This window comes from Lontra canadensis, unplaced genomic scaffold (assembly GCF_010015895.1).
Source record: "Lontra canadensis isolate GAN:19392208 unplaced genomic scaffold, GSC_riverotter_1.0 scaffold31, whole genome shotgun sequence".
Taxonomy (NCBI): Eukaryota; Metazoa; Chordata; class Mammalia; order Carnivora; family Mustelidae; genus Lontra; species Lontra canadensis.
The window spans coordinates 12188309-12203634 of record NW_022631025.1 but is presented as its reverse complement, the minus strand read 5'-3'; the positions used below and the strand labels follow the sequence as shown (position 1 = coordinate 12203634).

At 47.9% G+C, this 15326-nt stretch overlaps 1 protein-coding gene across 5 annotated transcripts in view; it reads left to right on the top strand.

Annotated features, from left to right (window-relative positions):
* The first annotated feature begins 3284 nt into the window (after positions 1-3284).
* CEMIP2 (cell migration inducing hyaluronidase 2) overlaps positions 3285-15326 on the top strand; it is an 86872-nt gene continuing 74830 nt past the window's right edge. For 3 of the 5 annotated variants that reach the window (XM_032866621.1, XM_032866622.1, XM_032866619.1), the window contains exon 1: positions 4276-4383. The gene's annotated coding sequence lies outside the window, so the exon portion shown is untranslated. Of the gene's footprint in view, positions 3304-4274; positions 4384-15326 lie in introns of those variants that run through there. The other 2 variants (XM_032866620.1, XM_032866624.1) reach the window with 2 other exon arrangements.

The window sequence follows — 15326 nt, the reverse complement described above, 5'->3', positions numbered from 1 at the left end:
CATCCTGAAAGAGTGTGGGTGGACCAGGAAAAGATCCTAATTCGAAATTTGAAGTAGTGTTTGTACTGAATGCATTTCACATTCGCCCCCTCATAAAGTTGAACAATTAAGTCAAAGCACTGGAAGTTGGAGACTGTAGTTTCAAAACCATCTCCCTTATTTTAAGAAACTTTGATTTTTTTTTATGTTTCCTGATAAATACCCAAGAGCATAAGTTTATAAAATTCTCAAAGGTCAGCCACACAAGGATTCAATGCCCTCTTTTGTGTTGATAGACTTTATTTTTTTATTTAAAATTTTCTGAAAAGACTTTATTTTTAAGTAATCCCTATACCCAACATGGGGCTTGAACTTACAACCCTGAGGTCAAGAGTCACACACTCTACCGACTCACACACTCTACTGACTGAGCCAGCCAGGCGCCCCCCCCAGTAGGCTTTTTTTAATCCTTTTTTTTTTTTTTAAAGATTTTATTTATTTATTTATTTGACAGAGATCACAAGTAGGCAGAGAGGCAGGCAGAGAGAGAGGAGGAAGCAGGCTCCCTGCTGAGCAGAGATTCCTGATGCGGGCCTCGATCCCAGGACCCTGAGATCATGACGTGAGCTGAAGGCAGAGGCTTTAACCCACTGAGCCACCCAGGTGCCCCGCCCTACCCCCCATAGGCTTTATTTAGAGCAGTTTTAAGTTCACAAGAGTATTGAGCAGAAGGTATGAGTCCCCTCCACCCTCTGCCCACCCCACCCTCCAGGCACAGCGTCCCCAGATACCCATGTCCATTTCCTTTGATTTTGGCAATAGGTATAGGTTATGGAAATAAGACCTCTTTAAAACCAAAACTTGGGGCACCTGGGTGGCTCAGTGGGTTGAATCCTCTGCCTTCGGCTCGGGTCATGATCCTGGGGTCCTGGGATCGAGCCCCGCATCAGGCTCTCTGCTCGGTGGGGAGCCTGCTTCCCCCCCATCTCTGCCTGCCTCTGCCTACTTGTGATCTCTCTCTCTCTGTCAAATGAATTAAAAAAAAATCTTAAAAAAAAAAACACAACCCAAAACTTTCATTGAAATAGTTTACATGATTTTTAAATAGTCACTTTTAATGTTTGATTCCAATAGGCTCTTGCTATGTGGCGGGCTCCCCAGATATTCTGAGTCCCAGGGTCCTCATGTCTACAATTGGAGTAACAATTTTTGGGAGGATTAAATTAGATAACATATTCAAATGGCACTTAATAAAGATTCAGAAAATGGGCTTTTTTTTTTTTTTGAAGATTTTATTTATCTGTCAGAGAGAGAGAGAGAGATTGAGCACAAGCAGGGGTAGCAGCAGGCAGATCGAGAAGCAGGCTCTCCTCTGAGCAAGGAGCCCGACTGAATCCCAGGACTCCAGTGTCATGACCAAGCTAAAGGCAGACGCTTAACCCAACTGTGCCACCCAGGCGTCCTGAAAATGGGCATTTTAGTGTAAAGGGCACTACACAGGCCATATGATGTGTGTGTTTTTCATGGCTCCTGTAACACATTACCACAAACTTGGTGGATTAAGACAGCAGAAATGTATACTTTCGTTCTCTTAAGAGTCTGGAAGTCTGAACTCTCCGAGTAGGCAGGACTCCCTCCCCCGGAGGCTCTAGGGACCTACCCTTCCTCCTATCTTTCAGCTTCTGGGGGCTGCTGACACTCCTTTACTGAGGCTGCATCTGCTGGCATGTTCCCATCATCTTCTCACCTCCCTTTTCTAAGGTTACCTGTGATCATGCTCAAGGCCCACCCTGATAACCGCGGGATAATCTCCCCAACTCCAGATCTCTAATGTAATCCCACCTGCAAAGACCCTGTTTCCATTTAAAGGAACACTTCCAGGTTCTAGTGATTAGGATCTGAATTCTTTGCTTACCACAGTTAATCACACAGGGGGACACATTTCCTGTCCTCAACATTTCCTCTTTGACCACTAAAGAAGTCCTTTGTCCCTTCTAGTTTGTCATTCAAAACCATCTGCCTTGGGGCGCCTGGGTGGCTCAGTGGGTTAAGCCACTGCCTCCAGCTCAGGTCATGATCTCAGGGTCCTGGATTGAGCCCCGCATCTGGCTCTCTGCTCGGTGGGGAGCCTGCTTCTCCCTCTCTCTCTGCCTGCCTCTCTGCCTACTTGTGATCTCTCTCTCTGTCAAATAAATAAAATCTTCAAAAGAAAAAAAAAACAAAAAAAATCTGCCTTTTTTTTTTTTTTGAAGATTTTATTTATTTATTTGAGAGGGAGAAAGAGCAGATAGGAGGGGCAGAGGGAGAGGGAGAAGCAGACTCCCCACTGAGTGGGGAGCCCCCTACGGGGCTGGATCCCAGGAACCTGAGATCATGAATTCAGGGGAAGGCAGATGCTTCACCAACTGAGCACCCCTCCCCCCACCCGCATCTGCCTTATTTCAAGAAACTTCCTCCCTCTCCCAGAGGAACAGTGGCGCCCAAAGTTCGGTAGTTTCGTTAAGGTTTCAGCACCGGACCATGTTGTTATAGTAGAGGCAACTTTCCAAGGTTTTAATTAATTTGAGGATGGAGCACCGTTTCTCAAACTTGCATATTCCAGGCCTCTGTGAGTCATTAGGTCGTGTGAACTTTGGGAATCCGAATTTTTCAAAGTTCCCCAGGGCAATCTTATCATCAGCCAAGATCTGGCAACTTTTTGATTTCTATGAACTGTATCAAACTTGTGGAAGCAGGGAATTCCCTTTCCCGCCTGCTGGGTGTGTCATGGTTACATGACTAAGGTTTTATTAAAAGGGTGTGGGGGTGGGGAGGGAGGAAGAGCAGCCCTGAAAAATGTACACTCCCGTCTGTACAGTATTTACTGAAAGAGTTCCCTTTCGGGACAATTTCCAATCCCGAATTAAACAGAGGATGACGACTGCCTGGGTTTGGCAGTCCTGCGGCTGTCACTAGCTGGGGACCTCGCGGGTCTGACTGATCCAGCCCCGGCCGCGCCCTCGGCGGGAGCCAAGCCTCTATCACGGTGAAAGCCGCTCCGGCAAGGGGCGGGGTGGGGGCGGCTGGGCTCGTCCAGCCCGGGTGCGGGAGTGGGTAGAGAGGTCCGGAGGCAGCGGGGTGGGCGGGCTCGCTCCGCGCCACTCCTGCAAGCGGCAGCCACTCCAGAGTGACGCGGGCAGGGGGCGTGGGGAAGCGTAGTTCTATTTATTCTGGCTGGGGAGCCGGGCCCCGGGCCGCTCGGCGCTGCCGGAGGAGCTGTCCCGAGTCGGAGAGCGGGCGCATTCTTCGGAAAGGGCTAAGAACCCAACGCCCGCGGTGGGCCAGGTGGGGGCGGCCGTGGTGCGCTGGCCCGACGCACAGAACATTTTCGGGAATTATGGAAGTCCCTTTGGGGATGATGCGGCTCAGAGTCTGGCTCAGGCGGGAGCGATGAAGGCGCAGTGTCCAGCTCAGCGGTGGGGTGCTGGGGCGCAGTCGGGCTCACCCGGGAGGCGGTAGGGGTGCAGTGTCCAGCTCAGCCGTGGAGTGAGGGGGGCGCAGTGTCAGGCTCAGCCAGGACAGGATCCGGAGGGGGAGCCGGCTGCACCGGGGGTGATGGGGCTCATTGTCAGGTTCAGCCGGGGCTGATGGGGGCTCATTGTCAGGCTCGGCCGCGAGGTGCCAGGGGCCCCGGCTCAGGTTCAGACCGGCGCGGTGGGAGTTTGCAGCCGCAGCGGGGGGCGCGGTTCTCCGTGGCCGCAGCGGGAGGCGCCGAGCGCTGGGGTCCGGAGCTCCCGCGGAGCCGGGCGGCGGGAGGAGCCCAGCGTGGCCACCGCCTCCTCCGGCCGCAGGCTCCTCCTCTCCCCCCGCCTCCTCCGTCTCGTCCTCCCGCCCGCCCGCCCGCCCAATCGGCTGCCCTCGGCCCAGCAGAGCCGGGCAGCTCGTCGGGCCGGCAGAGGCTGAGCGCGACCCTCGCGAGCCGCGGCGCCGGCCGACCGGGGACAAGCGCGACTCCCGGGACCCCGCTCTGCCCCGCGCTGCCGCCGCCTCCCATCGCTGCGGGGACGCTGGGGCGCGCGCCGCTGGAGCCGAGGCTCTCTTCCTCCCGGAGGGGAAGACCGGAGAAAGCCGAGCGGCGGCTCCGGGAGCGAGCGAGCCGAGGCCCCTGCCCCCGAGGCTCGGGGCTGGAGGAGGAGGAGGCGGAGGCGGAGGGAAGTGCGCGTCATTCCCGGGAGGAGAGCGTTGCACCTCCGGGCAGAGGCTGCGGCCGCCAGTTGCATAAAAGCAGAGGCGGCGGCGCGGGGCTCCAGGGGCTCTGGCCATGGAGAGAAGATCCGGACACGGGGACGCTGGGAGCTCGGCTCCGTCTCTTTGGACCGCGGTGTAGGCACCTGAAGTAGCCGACGCTAAGTGGGGGAGGGGAAGGTAAGCCGCGGAGGGGTTCCCCCCGCCCCGCCTCCCCAGCTGCCCGCTGGGGCCACTGCGAGGTCGCCGCCCGCGGCCCCGAGCACCGTCCCAGCTCCCAGCCCCCGGCTGCCGGCGGTCTGGCATTTAGGCATTTCTGCTGAAACGGAAAACATCCTCCCGCCCCCCGAAGCCCCCTCCCGTCCCCGCCCCCCGCACTCCGCGGTTCCCGGTCTCTCTCCTGGCTGGGTCCGGAGTCACCGGACTCCCCCCGAGTAAATCCTCTCCGTAAGAAAGGGTCTGGGGAACGGCGTCTTGGTTTCTTTCTCTCCGTCTCTCTTTTCATTGCGTTTACGGGGAAGGAAACAATGGACCTTTGAAAGTCGGTGTGAACAGCCTCAAACTTTCCGGAGAGGGTTGGGGTGGGGGGATAAACCCCACAGGAAGCCGACCACAGTGGAAGGTTGGTGGAACGTGCGTTGCACAGTCTCGGCTTCTGTGCGCGCGCGGACGCGTTTGGGGGTGACCTTTGTCTCTTTACTGTTCCACTGGGTTGGTGAACCAACCCTTCAGCCCTTACCCCGCTTTGTGTTAGTAAAAGTAAGTGGGGGGGGCTTTAAAATCGCTCGCAGCTTTCTTTACAGTTGGGGTAGCCTTGGCACTGGACCCCACTCCCAGCTTTACTCTGCAGAGTTGGGAGGTCTTGGCAAAGGAGGGGGTCCGGCTCTGCGAGGATCCCAGAGTTCAGTAGTTAATGCCAGTTGCTACATCCTTTGCAATCAGAGCAAGGTCCCGATGTCCCTGGTTGCTCTCTGCTGAGGCTTATCACCAGACCTCGCTGTGGAGCGGAAACCGCTCACTTAAATTCTCTGGCTAAGGTTAGGAAAACAGACTTTGATATACATCTCCTTTCATCAACAGTCGGGTTAAGGATGGAGTGCTTAATAATTTTAAGAACTTGCATTCCACACGGGAGCCACTCACTGGCTTGTGTCCACTCTCCTGGTTTCAGCGTGACAATGTGATGCCTTGTTGCATAATTGCGTGTGTTGAAGGTAGGCGGATCTTGCTTTCTGGAGCCCTTACAGGGACGAAATGAGAATTTAGAGGCACTGGGATGGAGGGAGATTTCACCGGAGCTGAGGGAGGCTTCAGCCCTCAGGGCAGCCAGACATACCTGTTGGAAGTGGCTCTGTGTTAGGAATGCCTTTCAAGTGGTTAGCCTTAGGGTTCTTTGGTGGGCATAAAGGAGCTCTTAACCTTTGTTTGACCCTTGAAGGAAGCTTGCTGTTTTCAAAATTGGTCTGGGCATCACGCTCTGGTTGTGTGCCTTTGATGAGCTATTCAAAGGGCTCTTTTGGGTTTGCATTTCTGGGCAAAGCAGAACAAAGTACTTGTGCTTAGTGGACACTGGGTAGAACCTTCTGGTGTTGTGTCCTTTACCTGAAAGTCACTCCCTTCACTTTCTGCGTATCTGCGTACCTGCACTCCAGGGTCTGAGTGTATGCAGATGGAGCCGGAAGTCTGCTTCTGGCTTTCATTTCATTCCACCTGATGCTGTTTGATCTGATGGATGTGTGTGTGCTTTGGCTCACAACAGTAAGGTTAGAAGTGAATTTTGAGTCCTCGCTTACCTGTTCTGCTTTCAGGGCCTGCGGACGAAGCTGAGGCATGTGTGGACACGGAGGTCAGATAGTACACTCTTCCCCTGTGCTTTTTCAGGTTTTCTTGGTCCCAGCGAATTTATTTGAGTCCAAGCTCCTTTGTTGATCTAACCTGAAATCTGCAGATTTTCGGAAGTCTCCGATTTCACAACAGGAAACCTGAATGGGACAACACCTCCTTCGTGTTCTAATGAACCTAATCTTGCCTGTTCCCAGGCTACCTTAGGAACGGTGGGAAGACAGTCTAGAAAGTAAAGTAGTGGTGGGACATGTCCGAAGTTGACAGGCTGCTACTTACCAGCTCTGCGCCTCTGGGCCCCGGTTCTGAATTTGAGAATGATACGATGAGCCACAGTGCAGAAGGAGATCATTGAAAAGATTATTATTAGGTACGGTTTTAGACTCCCATGGGATACTGGATGTAAAGGTGTACTTTGTAAAATTCTATAAAATACGAGTCTTGGATCATCCAGCCACCCCCCCCCCACCATGCATTAAACTAACAGTTTTTTTTCACCTGTTGTGTGTTGGGCACTTGGGAAGCAGTCTGAATGCCCACACCGTGTTCTTGTCTGTAGGGAGACGGAGTTGGATGGAGTGGGTCAAGCTTGGAAGTCACAGGGAGCCAAGATCATCTGTGTGGTGGCTTCTGTCTGTAAGGAGAGAGGAGATGGTCTCTTGCTGTTGAAAGGAATGAGCCTAGGCTGGGAGAAAAGGAAATGAACAATTAGAGAAGGCGCAGTAAGTGTGTATGAATGTTTGGAGCATTGTGCGTAGAATGCTTTAAGAATCCAGAGGAGGACCAGATTGGGAGTGCGGGTGGGGGAGAAAGCAATTATTTAGTGAGAAATAAAATTTTTGAAGTCACACAAAAATAGTAGGGATTGAACACTGGTGTCGGCGGTACCATTTTGAAACATAAAGTTTGGGAGTATTTGAAGTCAGAATTGAGTTTAAAATGAGGCTCTGACATTTGCCGCTGGACAATTCCCCCACTTCTTCCCATGTTGTTGGTTCACCTGTAAAATTCGTTTAAGAATACTTTATCCGATTCTAGGGGCGCCTGGGTGGCTCAGTGGGTTAAAGCCTCTGCCTTCAGCTCAGGTCATGGTCCCAGGGTCCTGGGATCGAGCCCTGCATCAGCTTTCTGCTCAGCGGGGAGCCTGCTCCCCGCCCCCCCCCCCCGCCTGCCTCTCTGCCTGCTTGTGATCTCTGTCTCTGTCAAATAAATAAATAAAATCTTTAAAAAAAGTTAAAAAAAAGGAATACTTTATCCAATTCTTTGAGGATTAAGTTTGATTTAATTTGCTGTGTATGTAATAAAGGACCATACAGGCTAACGCTGTTGGATATCAAAAGGTACTTTGAAAACATGTTCTTTTTAGAGCTTTTTAGCTTCAGATCATAACGGTCTAAACTGAGTCTAAATGGTCTCAGTGACCAATTTGTGTTTTGTTGACGCTTTCTGGAGTGTTCTGAATCTCAGCTTGAGTGCAGTTTTTCAGATGGTTATGGTGGTTATTGTCGAAGAGCATTCCTCAGCGTGTCCAGGCATCTTCCCATCTCAGCCACAGGAAATCTTTTCATTGCGTTTGGGTTGTGAGCAGTAATTACAAGGATGGGCTGGCCCGTACAGTGCCTCAATTGAGAGGGGCTTGTCTTGGTTTATACTGTAACTGCCGCGTTCTTCCCCGTGTCCCAAGCCACGTTAGCCCTTCAGCTTTCCTCTCCCCTAACAAGGTGAATGTGGAAAAGGGAAAAGAAAGGAAAAGCCATGCATCTGCATTTTTGAGACCCTGACAGTGACCCTGACTCGTCTTCTCCATTTTTTTTTTCAAGATTTTATTTATTTATTTGACAGACAGAGATCACAAGTAGGCAGAGAGGCAGGCAGAGAGGGAAGGAGGAAGGCTCCCCGCAGAGCAGAGAGCCTGACGTGGGGCGACGCGGGGCTCGATCCCAGGACGCCGGATCGTGACCTGAGCCGAAGGCAGAGGCGCTAACCCAGTGAGCCTCCCGGGCGCCCCACGTTTTCTCCATTTGTAAAGAGGTGGAATTTTCAACGATGCTATGAAAGAAAGGGCTGTTCCCCCAGTAAGAACAGTTGCTGTCTGGGTGAAACTTGAATCTAGAAGTACTGTTGGTTTTAATCTAGTTGCCTTATTCTCCATGTGAAATGGTCTTAAGCTCATCTCACATTTTAATAAGTTGCCTTTGATAGAAATCTTAGTCACATATTTAAAACTATCACGTTCAATGTGATTTGGGGAGGCGGGGGGGCAGTATGCACATCAGTCAGTTTTTAGGACATGTTGAATCTTAGCATGTAGTTTGAAAGGGCTTTAAACAATATTAAAATGAGGAAGTTGAGACCCAGAGAGGCTAACTAATTAGGTAAGGTCATATAGTAAATTAATGGCTGAGCAGGGACAAGAACCCCTTTGTCCTCATTTCCAGTCAGCATTTTTCCCCCCACTAATATACTCTAATTTGTACCTGTTTGGTTTTGTTAGCAATTTAGTTATTTTAGTGTTTTAATGGGGAAATAATTTGCATTTGGGCTTAGAAACCCCTTGCACCCAAGTTTAAAGCATACACTCTACCTTTTTTCATTTGGTAGGATTTCTACATGATAAGATGCACACAATGGGGTGATACTTCTTGTAAGAAATTTCTGGCAAATAGGGAACTAAGCGTAAAAATAATGTTAGCTTTACTTGCATTTTTCATAAATAGCACACGAATGTAAAATATTATAGAAGTGCACATTTTTTTTTTGAAAAGCAAGTTCCTGGAAACATTCAGATTTGTGTTGTGATTCATAGGATGTAAGTGTATTAGAAATATGTTGTCATGGTCTTTCGTTTTCCCTGTACTTGATTTGGGAAGCCATTAATGTTGGTTGTCAGGAACTATGTTCAGCAAATATTTTATTGCATTCCTAAGATGTGCAAGGCTCTGGGCTGTGAGCAGTACCAAGATGAATGAAACATAGGGTCTTTATTAAAAAATGCCTCTTTAAAAAAAAATGGCATAGACCGGGACTCTGTCTATGACTTAAAACACAGAATTGCTATCTCCCATCGAATCTGTCCTTTAATCGATTAGGCAAATCTGCCTTGAAATTGTAATTAGTAGTCTAACCTTGTGGCCAGAGTTGTAATGTGACATTCATTTTCGTTATGTGGTCACACGTGCTCAAGCTTTGATACTTATGTTATCAGGGTTTCATCTTAGTTTGGACAATAAGTAAAAAATTGACAGCATTCAGAGACTTTATATTTTGAAAAGTTTGCCTGAGAAGGCTCATATGAGACTTAGCTTTCATATAATTTTTAAAATGGTGTTAAGACCGCATAGGAGTGTGATTGCAACATTGTTGCCTGAAAGGATTGTAGTTTCAGGCTATGCAGGTTGAGCCACTGAAGGGTTCTCATTGACTCTGAGTTTGAGATAAGTATCTTACAACATAAGAGTATCCACAAGCCAGATGTCTTGGGTCGTATCTAATGACGAATGCTCTCCAAAGTGAAATTGTTACTGATTTGGGGGCTCCTACCTAATTATTGCCTGGTACTTGGATACCACCCATCTCCTGTTCTCACCATGGTCCTCACGGATGATGACTCACTTCCCTGAAGAATGAATAGGTTTTTTTTTTTTTTTTTTTTTTTTTTTGCATACAATGAGGTTGGAAAATTAATTGTTAACATTTTAGGGAGCGGAAAGATTAAGTTGAGCACAAGGACAATCGCCTGATTCCTGTTTCAGAAAGGAATGAGAAAAATGAGTTGTCTTTTTTTATTGTGGTAAAAAAAACCAGATTGGGTTTTTACTAGGACCAATGCCACCTCTCTAAAATCCACTTTGGGTGAGGATCTCGAAAATTCTCTTTGCTTAATGCCAAAGATGTGGCTTTAATTGTGCAAGGGGTAGTTGATGACAGCCCCTCGCCAATCACCCTAGGACATGCTCAGATAGAAGTGAGGTGCTGGAAATATGGAGAAGCTAGCAGTTTGGTAGCGAGTGGGCTGGGTAGGGAGATAGAGTGGAAAAGGCCAAATGGGAGATGAATCGTCTTTTCAGCACGGTTAATGATGTCTTTTGATGAATGTTAATAGCTGCTTTCCCAAGTGCTTGTGCCTGTCCTGTCCATATGGTTGCGCCTCAGTGTGTATGGTCAGGTCCTGGATAACCCCCCACCTCCACCCCCACCCCTGGTTACCGTGTGGGTTACCATGTGGTCTGAGCTTGGCGCTAACCTTCAAGTATTTCTTCTTGTTCCCTGTTTGTGCTTCAGGCCCTTGAGGTCATCACACAGCCCGTGTTTACCTGTCCCCCTGCCGCTGGCTGGAATCTGTACCTGCTCAGCACTGCGAAGTCTAAGCACCATCTAGTGCTGAGTTCTTGCTGATTCGTTGACGCTCAGGCACTGTTGACTTGTGATGAACTTGGAGGCTGAAGGAGGTGTAATAGGGTCCCTTCCCTAAGCCTAGCTTTCAGACGCCCCAGGAGATCAGGCACTGCAACTGTTTTTATTTTGACCAGGGACGCATCTGCAGCCTTCCAGAAAATACAAGAGACTTCTGTTGTTTCTCCCATATTGGTCATCGTTGGACAGCATGTTGTCATGTTAGTGGCTGAGTTCCGTGGGAGATTTTGGTTTATACATGCAAAGGAAGCTATTAGTAGTGGTCTGGTGGCATGCATTTGGGTAAGTCAGTTTGCCAGGGCTTTTAAAAATGAACTCTGTTGCGTTTGTAGAGATCTAATAAACTTAGGCTATCACCTCTTCCGCCCACCAGCCCAGTGTCTTTGCCTGGACATGCATTGTGCTTGTTTCCTTGGGTCCTCTCCTGACCCGTCCCCTTCTCCCCAACACTGAGCTCCGAGCTCCTTGAAGGTAGAGATTGTGCACCATCGGGTCCCCATCATCTAGCAGAGTCCTTGTCCCATAAGAGATGTTCAAGCCTAAATGTGTTCCCTTTGGTGCAAGCCTTTACTCTCGGGGGTGAACACTGTATTAAAAATAGGCTATGTGCTGTAGGTAAAAGAAACAGTGCATTTGGACTGCAGTCCCGGCCCTGCCATTAATAGAAACTCTGCCTTGATGCTGGATCGTGTGGCCCCAGATCTCTTCAATCTGGGCATCTCATTATTCATCTGGAGTATTTCCCTAGCTTGAAAGTCATGCCCGAACATCCATCTCGTTACCCGCTTTCTACTGTCCTTGCATTTTGATGTCTCAATCTCGAGATCGTAGACTCTTGGTGCATCTCTGCTTCTTTATCAAACAAATCTCTGTCGCCTTTTCTTTTTTCCTACTTTTCGACATTTTAACCAACATAACTTTCTTGGCTCTTTCTTCTTGAGAAGTATTTTCGGGCTTTGTCCCTGGCGCTCGGTGGAGAATGCAGCCCGCAGGCGGCTCTGCCCTTTGCTGTAACCTTCATTAAATCAGCCTCCCCCAGGTCAGACGTTGGCTCTGGTTCTTTCTTTCGAAGGCCAGCTGCAAGGCTGATGACACGCCTGGGTCTGCCATTGTGTGCCTCTGTGGCAGCCATCCGTCACTGTCAGCAGGTTGGGAGCCTGTGTCCGCCCAAGCTGTGGGGGAACAAGGGCGAAGGGGGATGGTGGAAGCAGCGTTGGGAAGGAGGGGAGAAGAGAGGGCAGCTTTTCAGTGGAAAGAATTAAGGAGATAAAGGAAATAATACCCAGGAAAAGGAAATAGGGAAGAGCAGAGGACTGGTAGGTAAAATGACGCAGCCTCCCTTTTTTCAGGGCTCCCAAATTGGAGATTGTTCTGCCTTCCGTTGGGTTTATCCAGTAGTTCTTTCCTCCCCCACCAGGGGCCTACCTCCTTGGCTTTTTTAAATTTAATTTCGACCGGGTAAGGAATGTCAGACATTCTTCATTGTCAGCCTTTCTCTCCCCCGTTGGTCTGTGGGTCTGTTTCCTTTTTTCTTTTGCTTCTCTTTTGTTGCCCATGGTAATGTTCTTTAGCCTTTGCTCTGTCAGCCATCTTGGCTTTGGGGTCAAGCACTGTTTTTCATGGAGATGCTTAACAGATTTGAAAAAGACAGGATTAATGAGTATCCTTGGTGTCGGGAAAGTCAGACATCTGCCTCCGGTGCCTTGCTTAACATGAGAGGACTATAAGGACGAACCAAAAATATTTCTCAAAGGTTTCCTATATAACTTTAAGATGGGAAAGAGTTCACTTGGTTTGCTTTGGGCATTAGATATTATAAATAAATAAAGACTCTTTGTTCCGAGGGATCCATATTTAACAGGAGATTCTGACATAATTTTCAGGGATATATCCACTTTAGTGAAATTGTAGGTGATTTGCTAATCTGAATTCCTTCATGGCAGACCCATAAACCCGGCATTTGTTGCTTCGTTGTTTTCAACATAATCTGACTCTCAGTATTTTTAGTTAATTTTTGTTTTCCAGGGATTTGTTATTTCCTAACTATGGCTTTCTGGCAACGAGCTTAACAGTAGAGCTTAACAAAAAGCAAATTTCTAAGCAGGAAAAAACAAATGTCTTCTGGCTTTCAATAATGCTTATTCTGACTCAAATGCTTAGCGACAAAAAATAATTTTTAGTCAATTTAGTCTTTTTAGGAGATTATAGGTTTGAAAAATCCCTTGTCATTTCTCTGTATTATATTTTAACGGAGTTAGTTATGTACTGGGAGTGTGGTTTCCTCTTGAGGGAGGGGGTGATGTGAACAGTGATGCCCGGTGCTGGGTTAGAAGTCTGGGGGTACTGGTGTTTTCTTACATAATAGTAGCTCAGCTTTGGGGAGTATCATGCATCATATGTGTCTAAATTGACCAGGTGGAAAAAGAAGGTAGGGGAATAAAAATGAAGATTTCTCAGCCCCTTATCCTTTCCCTGCATAGGGAGGAGTTTTTGTTTTTGTTTTCATTTGAGAGACCGAGAGAACTGCGCACAAGCAGTGGGGAGGGTCACAGGGAGACGCAGACTCCCTGCTGAGCTCGGACCCCCCCCCCCCCCCGCCCCCTTGCAGGACTGGAGCCCAGGGCTCCAGGATCATGACCTGAGTCGAAGGCAGATGCTTAACCAACTGAGCCACCCAGGTGCCCCTAGGGAGAGGTTTTTAATGGAGGATTGGTGTTTCCCCTCTGCCTCTGAATATTGCCCTGGGCATGATCAGCTTAGTAAAAGTAAACCAGAGTGAAGTACATAAACTAACCATGCCAAGTGTCTTATTTCTTGGGAACATGACAGGCAGTTGCAGGTGATAGTGACTCATCTTGGTTTGGAGAGTTGAAAGAAAAGACAGAGGCCTGCCTCTGCAAGGTAATGGTGGAGAATATGTCTCGTCTGAGAGCGCTGTTGTGTTTGGAGGTCTCAGGGTGTTGGAGTCTTTGGGTGTATGCTTGCACAAACCAAGCTGATCTCTGAGTGAAACTGAACTTAACTTTCCTCCACCATCTGTCTGTTTTCTCCCAAATAGCTCTAAGTACAAACCTAGCATTTATGTTGAAATGTATTTTAGGGGTGCCTGGGTGGCTCAGTGGGTAAAGCCTCTGCCTTCGGCTCCGGTTGTGATCTAAGGGTCCTGAGATCGAACCCCGCGTTGGGCTCTCTGCTCAGCAAGGAGCCCGCTCCCCCCACCCACCCGTCTCTCTGACTACTTGTGATCTCTGTCTGTCAAATAAATAAAATCTTTAAAAAAAAAATGTATTTTGTCCTGTATGCTCTGGGAATAGGATATGCATCCAAATATATTCCTCTAAGCTTTGTATAGAAGGATGTCCCCCAGAAACTTTTCAACCATTGTTTTTGAAAAATCTTTATAATATGTATTTAAATATATAATTTTCATGAAAGTATTGCTCACACTTAAGTATTTATTTCACATTTTGAGAAACTAAAGGGCCTAAAAGTCAGTTTTGCTAAGCTTATTTCTTACAGAACAGCTTTATATGATTAATGTGTTGAGGTCATTGTTTATCAACTATAGACAGAGTCTGAATCTACAACAAAATGAAAGAAACACCCTACTGACCTCCCCCAGCACCCTAAACCTGATTCCTTGATGTCTTTCTCCTAAAAAATGGGAGATTGGAAGTTGGAAACATTAATTGGTAGGTTCAAGGCCATTAAGAGCTGGTTAAAATTTTAATTAGGTTATAATTACCAATAATTATAAATATCTATCATTTGTTTTCAAGGTAATTCATGGACACCTCTTGTTCCTGGCATGTGTTAACTTTTTGTTGTGACCAAGAGTATACCAGTGCGTGTGTGATAAAGACCTACCAATGCGTGTGTGATAAAGAACTACCAAATCTTTTTTTTTTTTAAATTAACATATAATGTATTATTAGCCCCAGGGGTACAGGTCTGTGAATCGCCAGGCTTACACACTTCACAGCACTCACCATGGCACATACCCTCCCCAATGTCCATAACCCCACCACCTTCTCCCTACCCCCCCTCCCCCGGCAACCCTCAGTTTGTTTTGTGAGATTAAGAGTCTCTTACGGTTTGTCTCCCTCCTGATCCCATCTTGTTTCATTTATTCTTTTCCTACCCCCCAAACCCCCCACGTTGCCACTCAAATTCCTCATGTCAGGGAGATTCTATGATGATTGTCTTTCTCTGATGGACTTATTTCGCTCAGGTTAATACCCTCTAGTTCCATCCATGTTGCTGCAAATGGCAAGATTTGATTCCTTTTGATGGCTGCGTAGTATTCCATTGTGTATATATCCCACCTCTTTTTTATCCATTCATCTGTGGATGGACGTCTAGGTTCTTTCCATAGTTTGGCTGTTGTGGACATTGCTGCTATAAACATTCGGGTGCACGTGCCCCTTCGGATCACTACATTTATGACCTACCAAGATCTTAATGAAAGGAAGTTTCCTCAGCCAGATTTTGGCCATTTGTTCCCAAACTCGACTGTAATTTGGCAGAACTGATGTTTCAAAAATTATGTGCTTGATCAAAGAAGAGTCAGCCTGAGATCAGCCTGAGATCAGATCAACTCATAACAAGTGTAGGTGGGATTTCAAAGACCTTAAATGAGTCAAACGTAGAGCATTTTCATTAGGTGTTCCATATGATGGGGTTGATACGCATGACGTATGAGATCCCCTCTGCACTGGGTTGGAGATGCTGAGTGATTTTGGGGGTCTGAATAGACGGCTTCCAGGGCAAGTGTCCTCAACCACTGTGTGAATAAATAAGCAGGGATAGTAGGTGGTTTGTGGCAGTAGAAAGATGCGAAAACTCAGCCCTTTTAAAGAGCACTTACT